At 49.7% G+C, this 25,870-nt stretch overlaps 1 pseudogene; it reads right to left on the bottom strand.

The window, feature by feature from the left end:
* The window catches only part of LOC143382699 (E3 ubiquitin-protein ligase RNF213-like), a 67,422-nt pseudogene extending 65,603 nt beyond the window's left edge, over nt 1–1,819 (bottom strand).
* Between the last annotated feature and the right edge of the window lie 24,051 nt (nt 1,820–25,870).

Below are 25,870 nucleotides of genomic sequence, written 5' to 3' on the forward strand. Positions count from 1 at the left end.
GAGTTAGAAGACATGATTGGGCCATGTGGGGTAGAACACGCCTGAAATTCCAGCTACTCAGGCTGAGGCAGAAGGGTCACAAGTTCCAGGCCATCCTGGGCAACTTAGCAAGACTCTGCCTCAAAATAAAAAATAAAAAGGTCTGGGAAAGTTTATTTCCACCAGCCACCACCAGTGTAGCTCAGTGATAAAGTGCTCCTGGGTCAGTCCCCAGTAGGCAGGAAGGAAGGAAGGAAGGAAGAAAAGGCATGATGGGATGTGGGTGTGCTCGGGTCCTAAGGCGTCATTATTTCTGTAGGTGCTCATGGTCCCAGGGTGCCTTTGCCATAGGACTTTTGATGGACAGAGCTGGCAACTATCTAAAATCATGAGTTCCTACTGCTATCTCTAGCTCCTTCCATACCACAGAGCTCTTGTCCCTCTTACTCCCTATCTCCATTTTCCTGACTTCCAACAATACCAACAGCACATCCATCTCCCCAGACCTTGGTAAATTTACTTGTAAAACAGGAATAACAGTAGCAATCACCTCAGAGTAGATGTTTAATTAATTTCATTTTTTTATCATTACTACTGCACTTAGAATCATTCTTTCTGGCTGGGCACAGTGACACATGCCTGTAATCTCAGTAGCTGAGGAGGCTGAGACAGAAGGATCATGAGTTCAAAGCCAGCCTCAGCAATGGCTAGATGCTAAGCACTCAGTGAGACCCTGTCTCTAAATAAAATACAAAATAGGGCTGGGGATATGGCTCAGGGGTTGAGTGACACTGAGTTCAATCCCTGGTACCAAAAAAAAATATTTCTTGACAGTGACTTCACAGCTACCCGTCACTCATGCTTAACACCTGGGGATTATACCACTTAGAATCCTGGAATAATATTTAATAATCCAATTGTGTTTTCCTGGGATTTCAGTCTGTTTGGAGAGGATTTTTTTCCTTCATTAAAAAGAACAACCCTCTAGCCTGCAGCCACCCTTGTCCATACAGTTGGGGTACCCCTGCCTAACATCACAATGAGTCTTGCCACCAACTCTGTGTGAAGACACAAGCAGGTTCCAGAGTCTCCCTGGAAGACTGTGGCTTAAGGGGGACAACCTTCCACTTCAAGGACAAGGAAAAGGCAGCCAGGCTGGACAGCAGGCCTGGGGTGGGCAGGACCTCCCACTCTACCTCCTCCCCTGCAGCCCTCTAGGGACTCAGGCTCCTGGATCCCACCGGCTCTCAGCTGTCTTCTCCAGCACTGGGGTGACTATTGTGGAATCCTCCCCATGTCCTAGGTTTTGGAGGAGGAGTCCACTCTATCAAATGGCTTCACTCAGCTGCCAGCTAAAGGTGCTTCCTGTCATATTGACCTTCTGTTTCCAGTACCACACAGCTGGCTTGCAGCCTCAGACCTGAAGCAGAGCCTGAAGGTCCTCCTGGCAACTCTGCCTCAGCGTGACTGCACCCCATCACACTGTACCATAGAGCCACTGACCCTCTGCCAGGTAAAGGAGGAATGTTCCTTCCTCAGAGTAGGGGCCAGGGCCTGAGGCAAGGTTCAGGATAAGCCCAGGCCTCCAGGCCAAGGCATTGTTGGTCTGGTGATTGGTGACAGGACACAACTGTGTGACTCCCCACTCTGTTGCCTGAAGAGGCTCTGCAACCTCAGGCAAAGCTCACCTGGATCTCCTCGGGGTAGGTGAAAAGGATAGTGGAACCCTTCTGGAACATTCTCTTTGCTAACACTGTGCACAGCCAGGATCTTGTGGTGGCCAGGACACCCTGGAGGAAAACTGTCAGGAAGCCCTTCTGGGCTACGGCTCCCGGGTCCTCTGCCACTTCCTGTGGGCACATGAGAGAAGTTTTACCAGCTCTACTCTGCTGCTCCCCACACCTGAGCCACCTCCTAGCTCCATGCTTGTTGGAAGCCCACTGACACACGCACTGTCATTTCCCCAGTACCCTGGGCTCCCATGAAAGGGGCAACATGGGAGAGGAGGGGAGAAGGTATGGGTGTTACAGGTCTCCAAGCTGACTCTGCCTCACCAAGAGCTTCCAGTAGCGGGGGTACACACAAGAGCCCTGTGCTTTCTCCAGACTGAGTGAGAAGAATGCACCCATGAGCAAAGAGCTTCCAGAGAACCCTGAACCAGTAGGTCATGCAAACTCCCAGCTCCCACTCTAGGGATGCCAGCCCAGTTCTCTCCCCAGGGCACTCTGCAGGGACAGCTACTGTCTGTCTCCTCCTCACCTCTACCACCACACCAATAGAACTACCCCCTTTCAGGTGATCCAACACTCCCAAGTCCTCTCTCTTTTTGCACTCCAGAGGTACCTGCCATGGAGCACATGCAACTCCAGAGGCCCTGAAGGCTGCACAGTGTGTGCTCTTACAGAGCTCCATAAAACCTGGGTCTGTTGACTCCTTCCCCCATTGAGGCTCACAGAACCACCCTGGGGCCTCCATCTTGGCAAAGTGACAAGGTGGATGGCAGACGCCATTCCTGCTGTAAGGAACCAACTAGAGTGGAAGAGATGACCCATTCAGATAGCAGGAAGAGCATGGTCCTCAGCCATAGTAAGTGCCAAGGTGGAGAAACTCAAAGAGCCCGGGAGGCATACCAACAACAGGAGAAGGGACTCGGGCTCCAGGCAGGTGACCAGAGCACAGGGCACAGGTGAGAGCAGGACAGGACAGCACTGAGGTTTCTCAAAGGAAAATGAAACAGGGTACCCTTGTATGATGTCCTTGAATACCTTCCAGAACAATCTGGACACCCCAGCAGGGCATTTCCCTAGTGCTAAGCCTCAGACATTCCAAATCCAAAAGCAGCCCCAGCTATATACTGACCCATCCTTGTGGAGATTGGGGTCCCTGATGACTTCATGGCTATGACATGCTTGTTGCCTAGGAAAGTTTCTGTGCAAAGGCACAGGATGCCCGGTTGCTATGGTAATGCCCTCCACGCTACAGTCTTATCAGCTTCAACCTTAATCTTAGGCACATAACTCCTGGGAATAAAGGAATTTGCTTGATAACTACAATGTTTCACCAAGCTCTGGTGCTCCTGGATCTTCCCATCTTACAGTAACATCAGACAATGGACTTTCTTGAGAGCTGCACATAGCTCCTGACATTGCATATTACAACTGTAAAATGTAACTGCAGAATAAGCAACCTTACTGATATGCTAAACAATAATGTAGTTATGGTACTAATGACCTAATGTGACTTATTGGTATGAATAAACGTGTCTGCTGGGGAAAAGTCCACTTTGCCACCTTCTCTGCCTCTGCACCTTGTCTCTGTGTCTCCTCTTTATTATTATTTCTTTACACATCCTGGTGTCATCCAGGATTGAACAGAGGTAGTCAATAAATGAATTGCAGGAACAACCCTGAAGACAAACAGCAGAGCCCTGAACTGTGCTTTGACCCTCATGGCAGTCACCCAGCTGCTGACCACCTGACAAGAGGCTACCACATGCCCAGGCATGTTTTTGCTTTGGTCAATTTTAGCACAGCAAAATTTTGTTTTTGCAGAACAGGTAGAGTATTTGTGACCACAGATCTGGGACCCCAAAAAACAATGAGGACACTTCTTTCTGCAAAAAAGTAAACCCTAAATAACTGACAAACTTCTCAAGCACCATCTATTGGGAACTGGCACCAATCTGGGATAGATGAAATAGTACCACTTGGGAGAAAGCAGACACCTTATCAGTGAAATTCATTCTTAGCACCTATAATCCCAGAAGGATGAGGTAGGAGGATTCCAAATTCAAAGCCAGCCTCTGAAACTTAGCAAGGCCCTAAGAAACTTAGCAAGACACTGTCTTTAAATGAAATACAAAAAAAAAAAATGGCTGGGGATATGGCTCAGTGATTAAACATCCCTGGGTTTCAACCCTGGTACTGGGGGGAAAAAAATCATTCTTAGAGTGTGTCTGTAGTATATTAAAGAAGAAAGGGCTGAAAGAATAAGGTGAAAATGTAGACTTGACCATCTCCATCTGTAACATTACAGTTTTGATGTGCAAAAACGTTAAAAAAAGAATTGCCCTGAGACACCACTCTCGACTACCCACAGCAGAAGTTCAGGACCCACAATGGAAAAGCTGCTCAGCAATGCAAAGCTCCTGATGCAGCTGCAGGGACGCTGCCCTGAGACACGGGTGAGAGAACAGAGTGTGAAGGCCAGGGGCAGCCGAGCTCCAGTGGCAGGAATCAGAGTGAGGTTCCCTCTGGGTATGAGGGCGAGGATGACTGCACGCTGAGGGGCACAGGGGCCTGAGCAGGGCAGCAGGACATGGGCTCTGCTGCCATGGTGTGTTGCTACATGAAGGGAAGAGTCTGGCGGGGAAGACAAGGCACAGACATGTGTTTTGGGAGGGTAAATGGGCTCTAGTTTTCTGTGAATAATAGAATCTAGGAAAATGGAGGGGTCATCTTCTTGGCGAGGCCAGGGGCGAAGTGTGTAGTTTGCATACAATGGAACCCAGCATGTAGGAGATGCCAAATGAATACCTGACAACTGACTATACCACTCTGTCTCATCCAGCCATCCCAGAACCCCCACATTCCCTTCTAAATCAGGCTACACAGAATCCAGGACCTCTCCTGGGCATGACATTTCGTCCATAAATCCCACTCACCACTCTGATGACTCTGCAAATGACCTCAGCAGAAAAGGCAGGAATCTCATAAAACCTCAGGCATTTGGTGATCTTGCAGACAGCTTGATGGAGCTTCAGGCTCACAGTCAAGTAGGATTCTAACAAGATCTTCTCAAGAATCCTACCAACCAGGAGTCCAGAGAGCTCATTTAAGTCATTGGGAAATGAGAAAACAATACCAGTCCCTTTCCTTTTAGATATACAAGTATGTACTCATAGCTTCTCAGGAGGCTGAGGCAGGAGGATGGCCAAGTTCAAGGCCAGCATCAGCAAATTAGCAAGGCCATATCTCAAAATAAGAAATAATAAGGGATGAGGACGTGCTTAGTGGTAGAATGGGTTCAATCCCCAGTACCACAAATAAATTAATTACTTAAAATAAAATAAATGACCTACAAGTAAGGCAAGTAAGGCATACCCTTCCAGGATATCATTAAATAGGTCTTAAAGCTGTGACTAAGATAAAAAGGTAACACAGTCCTTTTGTCTTAGCTCAGCAGTTAAAACTCTATCAAAGAAAGTTAAAATATTTGTAAATACATTCCCTTATTCAAAAAATAGCAAGGGATGAATATTTCCAATATTAAAATATGAATAACTTAAGAAAAAAATCAGAGAGGTACAGGAGAGAGGGAGGGAGGGAGGGTGCTAGAAGAGGAGTGTGCACTGCAGATAGAATTTCTTCCACCTGGTGTGACTGGGTTTCACATTTACTGACTGACAGCTTGGTGACCTCCAGGACTGGGTTCCTGGCAGAGCATCCCATGGCCTGGCTGGCTCCCGAATTCCTGGGATTCCTACCCTGGTCCTGCAGCAAATGGAACCACCTGAAGAACCTCCAAGTGGCTGAAAGGAGTGGCCTTCTGCTGTTGAGGAGCCAAGCCCCCAGTTCCTGTTTCAGTTTCTATTCCAGTAAACAGAATAGAGGAAGCCAGGGCTGGCACCCCTGCCAGGCTCTGATTTAGGTGAAGTGCCAGGCCACTCTGCCTTCTCTCCCTACCTGCAGGGATGGGCATCCCCTGAAGGCAGCCCCTGGTAGTGTGATGGATGACAAACCCAGGCCTGGATATAAAATAAACTATAAAAACACTGCGATGAGAAGTAGTGCCTAGAAAGGGAGAGTTTCTGACCCTTTCCAGTCAGCCATCTCCAAGAAACCTGATTAACACACCCCTACCTTTTGCCTTTTGGATTGTAAATAACTATCCCTAGGAATCCAACTACTCCCCTTTGAAGTGTAAACACCCCATCTTCAGGCTCAGGGCCAAGGCTAGAGATTTGCCCTTTGCTGCTTCTCCTCTGATTCCTGCCCCCAGGATGAGAAGAATCAGCAGTTTTTGGTAAAAAGGCCACACATCCTTGTTCTCAGGCAGATTCCCCTTTATTCAGATTCTGCTGGCAAGTGGTTCTGGGCCCATCCCAGCTCCTCACCAATAATGAAAACAGGGGCAGAGGGCAGTGGCCTTTCAGGAGGCCCTGCAGCAGGATGAACCCTGGGTCACCACTTCCCTCAGGGTGCTGTTTGCCCCATCTGCCCTACATGGCCTCTGTCAGGGACCACCCTGTCTTGTCCCATAATTAATTTTAATGCTGGCCCCACAGCAAGCCTGTGAAAACAGTCTGGCACTGCTCATCACTCAGACCAGTACCCCTTTTCTCCCTCAAACAAGACCAGCAAGACCTCAACCACAGTTCAACCTGCACTTGGGTTCCAGAGGGTTCAAAATCCTGTCTCTTTTTGCTAGCTGTGAGGCTGTGGGCAAGTTACTTAACCTCTCTGTACTTCACTCTCAGCATCTGAAGGGCAGGGATTTATGATAATGTCGTGTTTAGCACAATGCTGGGCACATCACAGATTAGCAGCTTGGCTTTTTTAAACCCGAGACTGCAAACCCTCCTCTCCCAAGGCGCCAACTGGCAGATGTTCTCCTGGTACCCAGGGGTGGGGAGCCCTGGCAGGTGGCTCCACCATTCCACAACTCCATCTTTACAAACAATCTACAGGCCCTATGGCTGCTCATGGCTACTGCCTCATCCCAAGGATCCACAAGTCCCAGATGCTCAGGGCATTCGTGGGGCTGAGGGAAAGCAGTGCTGACCTCTGGGAGCTCTGTGCCCCATGGGCTTTAGGGCAGCAGGACAGGGGCAGGGGAGGCACTTGCTCTATTCCGGTCATCAGCAGGGAAGGCCCATCTGACAGCTGGTCCCCTCCTGTCCCTCCACTGACAGCCTGGGCAGGCTGCAGGGACGCCTCCCAGGGCATTGCAAACCTACAGAGCCCTGCCCCTCCAGCAGCCTCAGACACCTCCCTAGATATCCTCTGGAGTGTCCAGAGCCTTTCAGCTCAGCCAGAGGCTTCTCATCCCAAGGGGGACTAAACTCAGTTCTCTCAAAGAAAAGAGACTGGAAACTTGAAGCAGGACAGGTGACTCCAGCAAAGAACCTCACAAAACTGCTTGAGGAAAAGTGCCCCCTGGGAAGAGTTCTGTAGGGGGAGGGTCAGGCCTCCCTGAGGCTGCAAGCTGGCCCTGCTGGCATCTGCCTGGAAGGCACAGATGCCCCCATTCCCCACTTGATTCCAGTGCCCCTTGGGACTTGCCTGGTCCTTGGGCTGCAGGAGGCAGCCTCTTTCCACACTGGCTGCAGAACTTAGGTGCCGCCTTGCAGGAGACGTATCTCTGGCTGGGGGATCCTCTAGCCCAGTGTCCCTTCCCATGCAGGTCTGAAAGGAGAAGCAAGAGTTCCCAAGGCAACAGCTACAACTGTGCCTCCTGTCATGTGACCACAGTCCCATTTCAGTTTCGTTTTTTGAGAAAATGAGATTGCTGTAGCCAGGAAGTTCATTGGCCAATGGAAATCTAGCAGCAGTGTGTCTCCTGTGGCTGCTCAAGGCCACTGCTCCATCCCAAGTTCCACTCTACCCTGGATCCCGCTCCATCCAGAAGCCCCCCTCTGTCTCTGCAACCACCCAGGGAGGCTAAGACTGCAGCTCAAATCACAGGCCAGGCCACCTTCCCATACAACCACTGAGAACTTGGGGGAGGTGGGCAGGAGACTCAGGTAGACCTGCAGCCAGGGAAGAACCTTGGCCTAACATAGATGACCCCCAGGCAGCCTGCAGAGCTGCTTGGAAAGCAAGCCTGGAGCCAGGTGCCACTTCCTGCCCAGGGGCCTTAGTATCTCACCCTGAGAGAGGGGAGAAGACAGCTGCCCCACAGGTAGCCCTAAGCACAGATGAGAGTTAGGTGAGTCTTACAGGGACAGCTTACAGCATTAGAGAGGTGCTAGTGGCCATGGTCACCTCTGGCTGAGCAGTGCCTCCTGCTAATAGGCTGGGGCCCAGAGCTAACAGGCTGAGGTCAGGGTTCCCAATAACTGGGGGACACTGCCATCTATGGAGGCCCACTCTTATCCTTAACCAGGTGGCATTCAACTAGGGAAAGGGTCAAGGTCACTCCAAGCCAAGGTCAAGATGGCAGGCCTTAACTCTGGCCTAACCCATGAATCCCAAGGCACAGCCACCTATCCACCACCCACTTCTGCTGGTCCTGCATTAAAAAGCTGCAGAAGCAGTGGCTGCAGCTGTGGCACCTCACCAGCTGGAGGTACCTACCAGCTGCATGCAGACTTCTGCTGCAGCCCCTGCCCCTCTCCCAAAGTTCACCTGCTACAGCCCAGCCCCAGTTCCCATCATGCCCCCACCCCTCCACACAGTCCCCTGAATCAAATACCACCAAGGTCTGGAAGTTCCTCACTCAAACACCTTCAATGATTCCCTCTCTGCTCCCCTAGGCTCCTTTCCACTGTAGAAGAGCAAAACACGGCTTCCCTCCACCCTTCTAGGTTCTTTAGCTGAGTGAGCTATGAATTAAATCAACATCAGACAGATTAACAGGAGGATAATTATGCATATTTGATTACATACCTACACACAAAATATGAGTTAAAGAAGGGTCAGTTGGCCTTACACAACACCAGAGCTACAGGAAAGGACAGAGCTTGGGGACTACTGGGAGTGGACATGGTTAAAAGAGGGCCAGATGGCTGGGGATATAGCTCAGTTGGTAGAGTGCTTGCCTCACATGCACAAGGCCCTGGGTTCAATCCCCAGCACCACATAATAATAATAATAATAATAATAATAATAATAATAATAATAATAATAATAAATAGAGAAAAGGTTATAATATGCAATTTTAAAAAAAAGAGGGCCAGGGTAGAACCATGAGATGAATGGAAATGGTGTCATTATGCAGTTTCCCAGGTAATTGAAGCTGTCTGGGAGCAGCCCTCTTTACTAATGCAGATTTCCTTCACTGGGGGCAATTTCTTTTACAGAAGGACAGCTGTCAGAGCTACTCCTGGTATCCAGGTTTCTAAGAATAACCAGTCACAGATATGCCGAAGTGTATTGGGAGGGGGGGGAGGTATGTATCTGTCAGGTCACATTTTGGAGCAGTGTGTCTTGGCTGGTCACTGTCTGAGGTTGTCCAATGGAGTGCTCCACTAGCCTACAGAAGAGAACTTCCAGAGTAGGGCTTGGGACACCTCTCCAAAGCACTCTCTTAAAGTCTGCACCAAGAGCCAAAAGGCAGAGTGAGCGCCCTAGATTCTCAACACTCCCTGCTCAGTTTCCTTTCTTTCCCACCAGTCCTTTTGCCAGTCACTGGCCAGGGGCAAAACTCAAGGCTTGGCCCCGCCCCTAGCCACCATCAAGGAAAAGCAGGCAGGGACAAGAACGGCTGACCTGTGGTCTGGTCTGCACTGCTCAAAGAGGCCACCCTGCCCTGGAAATTGGCTGGGGTGTGTGGGGGTGGGATGGGGTGGGGGGTGGACACTGCACCTTTCTCCTAAAAGTTACTATGGTTGTTACAGGAGAAGCAGAAGACCGCTGGGGTGGGGCCACAGGCCCCAGATTGGCCTTCTGGCTGCCTGCTGCTCTAAGCGCTCTCTCAGAAGCCTTTTCATTCCTGCAGCACTGCTGGAGAGGCTGCTGCACGCTCCCCGCTGGGGCAGGTCAGGGGTGAAAGGCCTGCCCTTCAGGGACATCACCCGGGACCCAAGAAAGGCCTGCAGCCCGCCGCCCAGGGGGGTGTGGTGCGGGACAGTATCCCAAGGAGAAACCGAAAACTTGGAACCAGCAGGAAGAGCCAGCTGGGCGCCGCCCCAACCTAACCATGGAGACCTATGCCTTGCAAACCCACACCCGCACCCTGCATCAGGGTCTTTGGAGGTCTCTGGAGGTCCCTCACGCCCAGAAAACTCATATCCATCCCTGAACCCTACCCAGTGGGAGCCGGTACCCAGGGAGGGAATCCACGCCACAGGGACACCTGGAGCCCTTAAAACCCGCACTGGGGTATCTCTGCATCCTGCCCAGCAGGATCTAGTGTACCTGCAGCACAGGGAGATGTGCTGCCCTGCCAGCGCTCTTTTGTCCGCTGGTCACTCCACCTGAGGCGCACCGCCCCTCCTCCCTCTTCCCAGTGCAAAGCTCCCCCAGGGACCGGCACCCTTCCATATCACTGCTCCTTCCCAGGAAGCCTCTCCTGCCGCTGTGCACCAGTACAGGTCATGGAGGGGACCCTGATTTCCGTAGGGCGCAGGTTCACCAAAGCAGCTTCCCTCCACAGGGGACCAAGAGAACCTTTGGGAGGACCCGGAAGCGTGTGGGTCCCCAGCCCGGGGCACCCAGCACCTTGGACAGTGACCAAGACCACAGCGGAGGTAGCAGCCAGAGGTCCAGGGCCTAAAGGAAACCAGGACTCCTCCCTCCATCTAACTTCAGAACACCAGTGAGAGTACAGACATGTGACACAGGCAGTGGCCCATTCCTGTTATCCCAGCAACAGAGGAGGCTGAAGCAGAAAGTCAAAAGTTCCAGGCCAAGCCTAGTGAGATCCTGTCTCAAAACAAAAAATAAAAAGTGCTGTGGATATGGCTCAGGTACAGCGTTTCTAGGTTTAACCCCTAGTATCAATCAACTAATTTAAGCCTAACCTTAGAAAGAAAAATGGGGATCACCATCCTACCTATAATGTAACTCTGAATTCCCAATTTAGTGACAAAACATGTACATGATGTATACATGTACGTGAGGTGAACTGTAATGTATGGCCTAATAGAATTAGAAAACAAGATGGAGAAGGCAGACCTACATGGATCACGGAAGGAACAGTTTCTTTTGCAGGGCTGAACCTGGACCAGAGGTGAGTGTACAGCAGGAGGAGGATGGGAGCTGGAGGACATGGTCAATGGCTTCAGGTGGCTTCACCTACAGCCTTGCCCTAAAAAGGTGGTGATCCAAAGCAGGTGCAGTGGCCCATTCCTGTTATACCAGCAACTTGGGAGGCTGAGCAGGAGGATTGAAAGTTCCAGGACAGCCTCAGCAATTTAGCAAAGCCCGAGGCTACTTAGTGAAACCGTGTCTCCAAAAAAAAAAAGTATATATATACATATATATATATGGCTGGGATGTGGTTCAGTGGTAAAACACCCTGGGTTCAATCCCCAGTACTCTCTCTGCAAAAAAAGAAAAAGAAAAAAAAAAAAAAAAAGATGGCAACCTGGGTGCTGTGGCGTGCCCAAGTATCTGCTCCTCTCAGAAAGACAAAATATTCACAAAGGGCCTTGGAAGATCTATTTGAGGAGAAGCCTGAACAGAGGGGAACCCATCCATTGTGGCCACCCCTGCCAAGCCACTGGTCTTGTTCCCCAACCCAGGCCTGGATGCTCATCCCACAAAAAAACAAATGTCCAAGAGATGTGTTTTGTGGGGGAAAGAAAGGCTTTTTTCAGTGGCCAAGAATGGAAAAGAGAGAGCTTTGCTTCTTAGCTTCTCAGCTCTAGGGGTTACAGATGCAGGACAAGATTCAAGAGTCAAATAAAGGACATGATCGTGTCCTTTCTGGGAACAGGTGCAGATCTTCCAGGAACAGGAGTAACATTTCTTTTTCCTCTTTTCTGGTGTTTCTGGTTGTGATGGCTGGTAGGCGTGTTTAGCTTTGAAGGGGGTGGAGAGAAGTCAGGCAAGTCTAGGTCAAGTTGGCACTGTATTATAGTCCTGAACAAAACATTTCTCAACCATCAACGTGTCTGTATGCAGTGCTGAGCAAAATCTGACCCGAAGACTAAGGCAGCAAAGGGGACAGACACAATATGAAGGCAGATGTGCCTGTTCATCCTGTTCCCATCACTCCTAAGACACCTGCAAGCACAAGGGCCAGTGTTTACTGCAAAAGTGGCCTTTGGGTCTCTGAAGGAAAGCGTAAGCAACTGCTCTTATGAGCCATGTGTCACAGGAGTCAACTGCAGCAGTGCTGATGGGTGACTGATGAGGTATCGCCCAGCCTCAGGATCTCCAAAGGCAGATTTTTAGGTCAATCAGGAGTAAGTGAGGCAGAGAGGTTTAGGTTTTTCCTCAGTGGCAGCCACGGTCCATGTCTCTGCAGCTCTCAATGTGCTAGAAGAGGTCCTTCTTGGCTTAGACCTCTAAGGAAAGAACCAAAAGAGAGTAATATAGAGAGAGGAGAGGTGGCTCAACAGTGACACAGGTTTATTCAGGACAAATCTGTGGCAGAGGTTGGAGGTGGGGTGGGGATTCACCAGCAGAGGCTGGAACCCATGTTCTGCTTACAGCCTAGGGAAGTTATAGGGCAGCAAGGGAGTGGAGGAATTTCTGTAGTTAGGCCATTGCTAGGGGTTGTCAGGGAAAGATCCTATGGTGTCACATTCATTCTTTGAGGTGGCCACTGCTCCTTGTTGAACCAGGTGTTTCTCAGGATTCCAGTCCCAGGATAAGGATTCCCTTCCCTGTGTGATGATGGTGTACTGCCTGGGTTTAGGTCAGGCTGAATCAGAGTGTCCTGGGGTGACTTGTTCTAAGATGGAAAATTTGTTCCAAAATGGAACTGTGTCAAATACTTCCTAACAATTCAGACTGCAGTCTTCAGTCCAACCCATTCCACTGCCTGCCCTGGGGACATATCATGGGAAACCTTGGTCTTCTCCTTGCCCTCTCCAGTGCTCGTAGAATGATTGGATCTGATCCCAAACATGCTTGAGATGTTACTTTGCTCCTCTCCTGAGTGTCTTAAAGGTCCTGGTGTCACCTCCAGATTGTTTAGCCACAGGCAGTTGCAGAGCATAGAAGGATGCTTTCCTGCCAGTGGAGGGTAGGCAGAGGGACTCTACTGTGTGTCCACACATGCATGCACATGTCTGTGTGTGTATCTGTGTGTGTGTGTGTGTGTGTGTGTGTGTGTGTGTGTGTGTGGGAGATGTGAGCAGGTGCTGGAGGTGCGAGTTGCTAAGAGCCAGGCAGCTGAGAACAAGGGTCTTGTAGGAGGCAGGGCTGTCCAGGTCTGAGGCTCACTGCTCCATGGCTGCTCTGGCTTGGGTCCCTGGACCTTCTGCCTCCTATACCAAGATATTTCAATGCAGGGCATGTGTGCCAAGATGGATGGATAGAAGACCCACATCTCCTCCTGAACTGCTTAAACAAATACTGCAGAACAAGACAGGCCTGTAGCTCTTGGTTTCCGTGATATCTACTTCCCAACTGTCTTCAGATCTTTGGGTAAAAATTGTCTGGAGTCAAGTTTGGCAGGTGGGGCCAGCTCTTTTCTGGGCCTGAAAACTCTTGCATGAAGATCCTGCTCCTTTAACCTCTTGGAATAACAAATGTCCGAGTGTCAATCTTTGCCTGGGTTAGAACAGTGCAGGCTAAAAAAGTCCTGCATCAGCCCAGAATGCATTGTCTACCACAGGCTCAGATCCACCAACTGGAAGGTGGCAGCTGGTGGTGACCTCTTACAGCATCACAAGGGCCCATGACCACAACACTGAAATCATCCAGGGCCCCAGTGGCTTCACCGTCTTGCTCTTTTTGGCTTCATTGCTCCTTAGTGTGATCGGTTGGACTTGACTACTTCCCTTCACCTCTCTCCTTTCCAGCACCAGCACCAGAGCAATAAATCTTCTTGGAGAAAAGAACCTGATGTGAAAACTCTGTCCTCCAGTGGTTGGGAGATTCAGCGGGGCCTTCGCTGCACTTACTTGCTGGTTACTGATGCAAGCAAAAACATTTGGCTAAGAGTTTGAAAATTCAAAAGGCCACTGATGAGTGTCAAAGCCTAATGAAAAAAGCAGTCCCATTGGGCACAGGGGCAGTTGCCTATAATTCCAGTGATATGGGTGGCTAAGGCAGGAGGCTGGCAAGTTCAGCAACTTAGTGAGGCCCTGTCTTAAAATAAAAAATAAAGAGGCCTGGATATGTGGCTCAGTGTTTAAGCATCCCTGGGTTCAATCTCTGGAACCAAAAACAAAAGAAAACAAAAGCAGCCCCTAAGCTGCATAGGAGGGGACATTGAGAAGAATGTAACTGAAGGATTTCAGTTAGGAAAGGATTCAGTGTTAGGAAAGGGGGGAGTGGGGGTGGTGGGGAAGGGGCTCAGAAATCACCAGGCATAAACCTGGTATGACCTTAAGAGGTCATACTTTATGGTCCATGCACCATGTATTTTATCTGGCTTGTGTAGGTAGTTCTTTCTTATTCTTCTTCTTTTTTTTTTTTTTTTCGTTTGGTACTGAGGATGAACACAGGGCCCCTACTATTGAACTGCATCTCCAGGCCTTTTTAATTACATTTTACTTTAAGTCAAGGCTTGCTAAGTTGTTGAAGCTGGCCTTGAACTTGTGATCCTTCTGCCGAAGCCTCTGAAGGCTCTGAGATTGTGGGCATGCAACACTGTGCTTGGCTTTTTTTATTTATTTTTTCCTTTATTAAATCAACTTCATTGATCTATAGTTTATAGTTAATGAACTGCCTTTAACTGCAGGTTCAGTGCATTTTGAGAAACACACCCCACACACGATAACCAGCCAGTCAAGATACAGGACAGTTGCATGGCTCCAGGATGACTTCTGAGGCCCTGGCAGGCTCCAGCCTGCAGCCTGCCCCAGCAAGCCAGTCTCCTGTGGCTATGGATGACTTCACCTGGTTTACAACTGTACCTACCAGAACCACAGGACACTGTCTGTTTCCTGTGTGGTTTATTTCAGCAAAATGTATTTGAGACTCCTGCCATTGTAGTGCCAGGATCAGGTGGGTGCTCAGCCATGAATGGCATGCAGGGAGAAGACAGGGAGGTTGACTGAAAGCCACAGAGAGACCTCTCTGACAGATGAGCCCTGGGAGGTGGGGTCTGAGTATGTTAGAACATCCCGAAGCCTTAATTAAGAAAAGCTGCCTTCAGGACCACATCTTCATTGGCTCCTGTAACAAAGTCTCCAGGACGCCCCCCACCCCCACCCATATACCCAGACTATGCCACAACCCCAATCATCCTGATAGCCACGACACTCACAAAACATGATGGGGGCTATTCAAAGGGTAATGAATCAATTAAGGGGAAGGGGAATTGACACAAAAACAGGGGGACTCAGTTTCTTTAAAACCTCTTACCCTGAGCACCACACCTTCCTCTTGGAGGCAGTCATACAGCCCCCAAGCTGTCAATCAAAAGTCAAGAGGAGGTGGACTTGGACAGGACTCTGGAAGCTTCCTGGTGAATAAGAGTAGATTATGGTCAGGCAATGGGTCCCTCCTTCAGAGGCAGAGACTACACAGCAGACTAACTACTAGAAATATTAATTGGCACCATCAAGACCTATTTCTTTCTTTCTTTTTTTTTTGGTATAGGGGATTGAACCCAGTGGTGCTCAACCACTAAGCCACATCCCCACATCCCAGCCTATCTTTTAATTTTTTAAATTTTGTGAAAGGGTCCTGCTAAGTTGCTCAGGGCCTGAGTTTCTGAGGCTGACTTTGAACTTGTGATCATCCTATCTCTGCCTCCTACATTGCTGGGATTATAGGTGTGTACCTCCATGCCTGGCTTGTCCCTAAATTGTATTTTTCTAATTTGCAAGATAAGAACTCAGAAGAAAATTGGCCAGGCATGGGACTAGTCTCATCACAAAACACCAGTTTCACTGGGACCACCAATAAAACTAAGGGGCCAGATAGGTGCATAATCCCTCTCCTCTCTGAAAGGACCCAGAGTCTCCCTATGAGAAATAGAAAGGCTGATGGTGTATTTCCAAATGTAGCCTTAATTGGATCCCATGGGCCCAGTTCTCCTGGTAAACATCCAACAGTAATTAATTTGGAGACAGTGTTGTCTCCTTTGTTTGATTTAACTTTACTTTCATCTCACTTTCATTTATACTATAGTTCTTTTGCATGACTTTGGTGTCTGACTTTAAACTTTCTTTTGTCAGAACACAGAACTGAGGTTTTGAGTTTCAGCTCCCTGCTTTCCTGTGATTGATATTTCTAACATCCCTTGAGACTGTCCTCCTTTCCCTGTTCCTGTCCGTTCTAATAAATGCATGCCTGTAACTCTGAGCACTGTGCCTTAAGTATTTCTGACTTGATCCCAAGAACCTTTCACACTGCCTCAGTTTCCAGGGAGGCCTCAGCCCTCTTTGTTTCCTTTCATCCCTAACATGAAGTGCTGGTCCCCTGCTGATGGACACAGGGGTTATTTCCAGTTTTTTGTTGGTTTGTTTGAGGTACTGGGGATGGAACAAGGATCTCACATGTTAGGCAAGCACTCCACCACTGAGCATCCAGTCCTTTTTGAGACAAGGATTCACTAAGCTGCCCAGGCTGTCCTTGAGCTTGTGATCCTCCCACCTCAGCTTCCCAGAGTGGTTGGGATTACAGGTGTGGTCCCTGTGCCCAGGACTAGTTATATTCTTTTAGTATTGGTTGCCAGCCTTAACTGAATTGCATGGCTAGCTAGTGGGTCACTGTCCTCCCTCACAGGGGTCTTATGGTTTTTCATTCATTTCTTAAATATGAACTGCTGACACATCAAAGAAAATCAAAAAGCTCCAATCAGCTTTTCAAGAATTCTGGAAATTTTGTTTTTAAACTTTTTTTGTTGGTGTACATTAATTATACAGGATGGTGAGTTTCAATAGTGGTGTATTTGTACATATAGGGAAACATAATTTGGCCAACCTCATCTCCATATCTTCCCACTCCTTCCCATGCTCCCTCCTCCTGATTCCTCCTCTACCCTAAAGGTTTTCCTTCTACTCTCCCTCTTAAAATCCTTTGCCTGCTCACATCTAGAGTCCTTATGGGCCACATAAGGGAACACTGAAATTTCAGAAGAATTCTGGAAATTAACCAGAGGTGACAGCAATGGGAGAATTTATTTAAGAAAATTCTGAGGCAATATAGAGACCATCTATCAAAAGAGAAGTCAGGTGCAGTGGTGTATACCTGTAATCCCAGCAGCTGGGGAGGCTGAGGCAGGAGGATCGAAAGTTCAAAACCAGCCTCAGTGACTTCTGTAGCATTTTGATTTGGTTCACCTTCTAGTTCTGTGGCAGCCTTGAAAAACAACAGGAGGGGGACACTCTCTGCAGAGTCCCTGGAAGGCTTCCCTCCTTTGCAATGCCAGCTTTCTTTGACCTATGTGTCATTCCTGGAAAAACAGGACAGTTAAGCACCATGTCCCTTAAGTCCTCCTCTCTGTTCAAAGGAACCTAGTCATGTCAAGGCACTGGGCCAGAATGTCCAGAGTACATATTATCCCATAGTACATATTATCCCATGGGCACTGGCGTTCTCTCACACTTGCTGGGAATCAGGGCAAGTCAGTTATCTGTAGAAAGCTACTTTCTTGCATGCTCACCAAGTTCCATGAGTTCTGATCACACAGTGGGAAGAAGCCAGCTAAGCTGATCTGCTGGTAATGCACACAACCCCTCCCTGGGGAAACTGGTGCCCACCAGAGCAACCTGGAGAGGGAAAGTGCTATGGGGATGGAACACTATTCCCTGGAGAAGCACCCTGGGACCTTCTGTTGCACTTCTCAGGAAACCTGTCTCACAGCCCAGTTTTGGGTGTCTGCACTAAGCTTTTGGTCACCTGTCACACTGCCCTGGCCCAGCTGGGCTGTGGAGGGCAAAATCTGATTTGGGATTTGGTTTACTCAATATTCGAAAGCATTTCCCCTTCTGGGTCATTTGTTAAAAACATTGAAAGGCACTGATTTACCCTCATGGCTGTCTGAGGGTAGAAAGAGGGTGAAGGCTACGGTGCAGCTCAGCCATAGCACCTGGGCTGTGCATTTGCTAGAACTGTGGTTACCTGGGGGAGCCTGGAATCTGAGGTATAGTAGCGACAAGTCTCTATTTTGGGTTGATGAAAAAAAATCAGAACTAAACAGAGGGGTCTGCTGGGCAACATTATGAGTTGAAGGTCCCCAGAGAGTTACGTAAAAGGGTTAATTTTAAGCCATACACAATGGTATGCCCTGGTAATCCCAGCTACTAAGGAGGTTAGATAAGCTCAGTGGTAGAGCACTTGCCTGGCACACACAAGGCCTTGGTTCAATCCCCAGCACCACAGAAAAGGGGGAGGGCAATATTATAAAATTTCACTTCATTCAAAATTCCCCAGGGGTGACTGGTCCAAACTTAGCCAGACTCTATCTCAAAATTTCAAAAAATCAACACAAAGGGCTAGGGTGTGGCTCAGCACCCCTGGGTTCAATCCCTGGTACAACCAACCCCCACCCTCCAAAAAAACAAAACAAAATGATGAATTTTAGGGCAAACAATTCAATCCATAATCCATGTACCTATTCAACAGAGAGCTCACTGAGGATATTATAATACAGTTACAGATATTAAAAACCATTTATTCTGACACTATTCATTATCACAATAATTCACAGCAAATGATACATGAAAATGCAGGTCACAGAGCACCATGAATGGAGCACGTAGAGCCAGGAGTGTGTCCACACTCTGACAGATATGTGTATTCCAGGGAGCAAGAAGTTCTGGGGTGGTCACCAGAGTGGAGGGGGACTGGTTTCCTGCATTTTTTTTTTACAATAGGTGTTTATGATTTTTACAAAAACACCAAAGCTACTACTTCAATTAAAAAAAACAAACAGAATTCTTTTGAAACAGACTTGAAGTTATTTGGCTCACCTTGGTGTCCTCCCCAGCCACACATGGATGCCACATCAAAATCTGACATCTCTGAGACTCCTCCCTGCTGGAGCTCAGTGTAGATCTGGGCAGGTGCTGGGTACAGCACACCTTGCCCAACTAGCTGCGAAACCCTGTTCCTTTCTCTGTCACTTGGTCTGTCAATCTGATAGGCTCTTGCCAAGCCCCTCTCCCCAAATGTCCATGCCCAGGAGACAAGCAGAAGGTTTTTCCAGTTGTTCCAAAGAACACTAGAGTCCTACCTGGGCTCGCATGGGCTCCTTTTTCTTCTGGGGTCACCTTGCAGCCCTTTCTCTGCTCCATTGGGCCAGTATGTCTATCAGGTGGCATCTGGTATCAAATCACAGTGACAGGGACCTTCTGGGAGAATCTTCAACACCAGACACCCACTGAGGGTCTGATCAAGCCCTTTGCAGGGATCTCTTTTGTTCTGGGACGGGGTCTTTACAGCTGTTGTAGGGCTGGGTACCTGGGTCTTGCTGAAGTTATTTCTCTGCCAAAGATACAAATTTTTCAAGCTCTAAAAAAGCAGAAGTAAGGGTGGTTCAGTTTGTGCAATGGAATCAAAGGCTATTGCCTACTCCCCAACTCTGTGTCACAGGCTGACCCCAAAGGGCTACAAAGTGTGATAGGAAAGAGGATCAGCAGGACAGCTAAGTCAAATGCTGCACCCACCTGCCTCCTCCAGGATGGAGAAGTACTAGAACCCCTTTAGGTCAGCAGTTAGTAGAACACAGAGCATTGGCACCTGGGGACAGACGTTCTCCAGACCAGGAAACAGGCCCTCCTGCTCGACACACAGGGTGGGCAGCCTGGCTGCACAAGCCCGTATCTGGAGAGGATCATTTCACCTCCACACATGTAGGACAAGGGAAGGCAGCCTGTCCGGGGTCGGGGGTGGGGGTGTGTGGCTGCTGCCAGGGGAGGGATCTCTACATGAACAGTCTCCAAAGACCACCAGGAGGAGTGCTCTGCAAACATAACCCATAGTGTCTAGTGCCATGAAGGGGTTGGCCACCTGGGTCAGCATCCCTGACTCTGGAGGGCTCTGCCTGAGTCTCTGAGCAGGTCATCCTCCTGTGTGATCCATCTCCCTGCTGGGTGCTGCTGGCTTCTTGAATCTGTGCCAGGTTCCCTTACCCCTGGGCCTCTGTATTTGAGCTGCTTCCAGTAACAAGCCAGAGGAATCTCAAAGAAGACACAGGAGCCCAGGAAGTCAGACACAAAACCAATGTTTCTTTTTCTTTTATGCAGTCTGGAACCTCAGGCATTGAGCTTGCTAGTCAAGTGCTCTACTCCTGAGCCATGTCCCTAGTCCTTTTTCAGTTTCCTTTGAGACAGAATCTCTCTAAGTTGCTGAGGCTAGCCTTGACCTTGCAATCCTCCTGTCTCAGCCTCCTGAGTTGCTGGGATTATAGGTGTGTGCCACCATGCTGGCTAGAACCATGATTCTAGGGGTGAGGGCCTGAGGAGACTTTACAGAATGTTTGAAATGTTAGCTTGACTGGTGGATGCACAGGGGGGACATTTAAGCTATTTATTTGTATTTAATTGTTACCTCAAACACACACAAATATTTAAAACATCTGCAGAGAAAGAGGGCCCAGAGTTCCACCCAAATCCCTCTGGCCTTCCCCTTTCACAGAGTTTCTTGCTCTCCAGATCCTGTCCTGCTCTGTCTTGATCCCTAAGGGTACGAACATGCTGGACTGTCCAGCTCACTGGAGAATGTCCCCTATACCCACCTGCCTTATCCAGGATGGAGAAGTACTGGAACCCCTTTAGGTCAGCAGCCAGTAGAGCGTGGAGCACCGGCACCTGTAGACAGATGTGCTCCAGTCCAGGGCACAGTCCTCCTGCCCGCCATGCACAGTAGGCGGCCTAACTGGATAAGCCTGAATGTCTGGAGAGGACCATTTCACCTCCACACAGGCAGGTGGAAAGAGGGTACCCTGCCCAGGGGGGCTGCTGCCAGGGGAGGGATCTGTACATGAAGAGTCTCCAAAGACCAGGAGGAGTGCTCCACCCAGAACGTGACAGCCACAAGCACAGCTCTGGAGCCAGATGTCCCCAGCACTGAGTACAGCCTGGCTGCAGATCAGTACTGACAGCACGGGGAGTGGCCCCTAGAGGACAGGTAGAAGATGAAGGTCAGGAAGTTGGGAGCCCTGGTCAAAGGCAGGGGGTCAGGTTATGCCTACCTATTGGCCACAAAGACCAGGGCAGCACCCTTCCTATGAAAGTCCTCCAGGAGGTCGCCGAGCCCCAGCACATGGTGTAGTCGATGCTGCAGATGTGTGCACTCCAGGACAGCTCAGCACCATGGGGATCCTGGGAGGCAGACCACTCTGTCACACCCAGTGAGGATGTCAGGGTGGCAGGACTAACTTGTCCCTGACGGGCAGAGAGAGCCATGCTTGGGACACTGTGGTCCATGTTGAAGAACAGTCAGGGTGGTATGGGGCTCATTACCCACTGGGGACCTTCTGTGTGTCAGCCTCATTAATGTGCAAGCAGGTGAGCGTCTCCCTGATGGCTGGGGCTTGGCCTCCGGTCCTAAAAGCCAGGGTGGGGGAATAGAGAGCCGTGGAACAGAGGGAAGTGGGAGCTCACAGTGACCTCAGCCCAGCCACATACCTTCCCAGGCCTGTTCAACATTGCCTCCCCAGGGCTTCGATGGCAGGGAAGTGCAGGCCACTGGCCAGATGTAGGACAAGAATGGGGCCCTCTGACACCTGGGAAGGTAGAGGGAAGGGATTGAGTCCTGCAGGCAGGTTGGACCCAGCCTCTGCCAAGCCTGGCCTGTCCCAAGCTGGAAGCCCAAGTCAAGTCCAGTGCGCTGAAGGAACAGCAGGGGTGCTGGCAGGAGGCCAGGCACTGTGGAGACTGCTGTGGTGTACAACAAGAGGATGTAATTACAGGTGCCCCATGAACTCAGACATCAGGACAGCCTGGCCAAGGAGTCCCACCATTGAGTGCCCATCCTTGACCCGCACCTGGCTCTTGTGCCTGACTACAGAGTGCAGGAGGATGAGTGAGGACACCAGAGTTCCAGCCAGGACGCTGTACTGGACCTCCCAGAAGCACAGCAGCAACATGATGCAGAATGGTATCAGGTCCAACCCTGGGAGAGAAGTCTGCTGAGAGTCGCCTCTGCTCCCAGGCTCTGTGCTACCACCTGAGCCTGATGCACCCTACATTCAGCAGGACAGCCTTCTGATCCTCACATGTGGGACAATGGTGGTCATGGACACAAAGCAGCCAGAGGCCTCCATTCTGGAGCCTCAGGGGCAGCAGCCACAGGCCACTGCTGGTACACAGGTGTTAGACAGAGGAAGACCTCTTTGTGCCTGAGGTTCAGGCAGGACCCTCCTGGGCCTTCCCTCAAGTGACCTTGGAGGGAGGGAAGCAGCAGGGCTGTCAAGGGGACATTCAAAGGACCCAGGAGATGGGTATGTGGGGACCACAAACCCCCAGACTTGCAGGTCTCCTTCTCTGAGGAAGTGTCCTGAGGGCAAACTGCAGTCCCAGAGTCCCCCCAACATATGTGACTCAGAAATGTTTCACAAGCCTCAGTTTCCCTCAGGAGAGCCTTATATTGCACACAGAATGTCAACACGTTCCAAGGCTACTCTAAAGATAAAATCTGCAGGGAAGCCCTGGGACACAATAAAATAGCCACCACTTTCATTTGACTCCCTGGGGCCACGGGAAGAAAGCCTCATAATCTGCATAATTCTTACACTTCTTCAGGAAGCAAAACAGAACAGATCTGTGGGGATGAATGGTTAAGGGTGCCCTCAGGCTTTGCAAACACAGTGCTACAGTGTTCTCAGCTTTTGGATCAGCACATATTTTTTCTTTTCAGCACTGGGAATTGCAACCCAGGGTCTCACACAGCCTAGGCAAGGGCTCTCCCACTGAGCCACACCCCAGCCCTTTCTACTTTGAGAGAGGATCCTGCTAAATTTGCCCAGCTGCTCTCCTACTTGCCAGAGCCTTTCAAGTGGCTGGGATGACAGATGTGGCCATCGCCATCTGGCCCATATATATATTCTTAACATGCCAGAGTGTCCCGAAGATATTGGTATCAAATAGGGGGGCCACAGCCATGGTGATGACAGCAGCCAGCAGAGCCTTGGGGATGTGGTAGAAAAGCAAGGTCATGTAGTCCAGTGACAAAAGCACCAGCACACCTGGGGTGGGGAGTGGGCATCACTCAGGGGCCAGGGTCCTGGCTAGAAGGCCACACAGCCTCCCCCAAGAGGGTGGGAAACAAGCTCTGACACCCTGCACCAGCACAACCACAGAGACAGAGAGAGCCATGCACAGCAGCAGACTCTGTGGCCTGCTAAGCAGGACACCCCTTCAACTGTGGGCTGCCTCCCTCCTCCCCATGCCTTCAGGAACACAGGGAAATATGGGGGGTGTGCACTCCAGTCACCAGCCCCCCTGCTGGGGTGCACACCCCAACTGGACATTCATGGCTGTCTTGCAAGTGAACAGATACACATGTTGATCCCTGGAAGCCCTGAAGGGGAAGGGGAGGCCTCCATCTGCAGGTAGAGACTGATCTTCCCAGGGTGCCTAGGCTGGGGGAGGAAGTGAGGGAGAGCTGTGCTCAAACCACCTGGTTTCCATTACCAAGAACACACCAGAAAGCCTGAGTGCTCTTGAGGCACCCTGTTTTGTCTTCTGCCCCACTCAGGTGCTGGCTAGGTACCACTTCCCTCCACTTGCCACTCTCAAGGACAGCCTGAGGGGTCTAGGCTTGGCCCCAAGGCCAACTCATCAGGGCAGAGCCTCAGTCCTCCTACCTCCACTTTGGGGAATTAACTTAGGCATCACTGTGCTTGGAGAACCTGCATGTGCTGGGAACTTTCCAGCACTAAACACAGTGCAGGAAGCTCAGATGCCATCCTAAGGGGCAGGCATGAGCCCCACCTCCACCACACTGCAGACTTAGTCACAACTGACCAGGGGTAGTCAGGAGGCCAAGTAGACTGTGACAGGGAGAATGAGAAAGGAGTCCAATGTGGGCAAAGCACCCAGGTGGGGAAAGGGGTTCTTTGGCTGGTTCCTCCCGGAGGAACAGAGAAGGAAGGATGTGGTCACTTATTGTCCAAAGCTGCTGATGACTGAATAGAAGGAGACGAGGGAGTCCAAAACACTGGTGAAGGCTGGGGAAAAAGAAGGTTTGCGGAAGGCGGAGATAGAAGACAAGAACAAGGCCAGGGATATACAAGGAGTGACCTGGGCGTGAATCCGACCTCCTGCCTTGGGAAGGAAAATGCAAGCCATAGTCTTCCTCTAGTTTACCCAGGGTGATTCCAGCTTTTTACAGGGGAAGGAACTAGGGATGGAATTCAGGGCTTCGTGCATGCCAGGTGAGCACCTCACCACTGAGCCAGCCCCTGCCCCAGTTATAGCTTACAAAGTAATTCTCGCCCCAGCTTGCCATGGGGCCCAATCATCTCCAGCAGGGGTGTGCCCAAAGGATGTAGTGCCTGTAGGATACAGCTGCCACCATCCACAGGGCTCCACTAAGGTCCTCTCAATCCCTCCCCTGCTCTGCTGCTATGGCCCACCAAAGTGAGGGACAATGTTGGGCCATAGCAATCTCCCCCAGGTGGCACTGACTGACCATGGGGGACACAGTCCAGGCCCACAGCCTCACTGGGGCCAAGAACCAAGCAATCATCAGACCACGCTAACCCCAAGCTGCTCCACCAGCATTACCCTTCCCAGGGCCTTCACAACCACCACAGTCTCCCCTGGGTGCAGGTTCAAGGCCTACTCTCAGATCAGGTCTGGCCACTTAGCAAAGGCCCTCCAGGTTACAAGGCCCAGTGCACATCCTTGAGAGTGAGAGGCCTGGATGTATGAGGCCTTGGCAGAAGCCTTGCCCTGACCACCTTCACTCCTGGTTTCTGGTCTAGAATAGAACTCTGCTGTCACCGACGGGACAGTCCCTCCCAGCTCTGGCTCCCTGTGGAACCTGTGACAGCTTCTCTCTGTGTACCACCTGAGAACTGTTGGCTTATTTCAGATGAGGAAGCACACATCCCCCCTCAACAATCTGAGCTTTGTGATCTCCACTTGTCAGTGCTGTCTGGGCTGCTGCCAGAAACTCTTGTCCCACTGGGAAAGTTCTGTGCTACCAGTTCTTTGCTGCTGCTGCTGCTGCTGCTGCTGCTGCTGCTGGGGATTGAATGTGCTGTTTATGAGTGATGGGTGTGAGCAGAGTAGAAACCACTTGGGAGGTCTGCTGGCTGGTGCCTGGGTGGGGGGCCTGTGGGTTTCCTCTGCGTCAGTCCAATACCTTCATTGGACTGAAAATCCAAACTTCCAGAGTGAACCTTGAGATTTAAAGTGGTACTCATGAGTCTGTTCATGAAGTCATTAGATGTCCATTTAATAGTTCTTAGAGCTGGTAAGTATCTTTTTCAAAACTCCACCAAAACCTTCTCAGTAGTGACCAAATTTCAGGAGGAATACCCAAACAAATATCCACGATGGGTCTTCCTCATTCAGAAAAAAAAAAAAAAAAAACAGCAAGAAGCAGCAAGTACCATGTACTGAAGAAGACCCAGAGCCCCAGTTTGAATGATCACACTGCTTTTGCTGGAACCCAAGTTGCTTTAGTAAGTACAGCAGGGAGATATTAGCACAGTGTTTCAAAATTGAATTCACATTTGAATCCTGAACTGTTGGGAATGAAGACATGGCCTACAGTTACTCCCACCTCTGCCAGAGCCTTCCTACAGCCTCTAGAGCACAGTGATAAAATTCTTTTTTTTTTCCTGTTCCCCTTTTATGCTTTCTATGAGACAGCACTCACTGTTTTTATTTTATGTACATTTTACAATAAAAACCCAATTATGATATGCTTTCAAAGAGCTCAAGAAAAAATATTTAATATTAATTTGATAGTATTTAAGATGGTTGCATTCAGTGAGTTTCAGAAGTTAATTCCTTTCTTTTATAAAAACAGTAATTGTCATTTTCTCTGAACTCCCTTTTCTGCCCCACCCCTAGACTTTTTATGATGCTTTTTTCCTATTCCATATAAGCACTAGTTGCCTATACTTCAGATGGTATTTTATAAAGTAAAATCAGAATCAAGAAATTTTAAAGCAAAACCTTTCCCATAGGGTAGAAAGT

The sequence above is a fragment of the Callospermophilus lateralis genome, chromosome 17, assembly GCF_048772815.1.
Source record: "Callospermophilus lateralis isolate mCalLat2 chromosome 17, mCalLat2.hap1, whole genome shotgun sequence".
In the NCBI taxonomy this organism is placed as follows: domain Eukaryota; kingdom Metazoa; phylum Chordata; class Mammalia; order Rodentia; family Sciuridae; genus Callospermophilus; species Callospermophilus lateralis.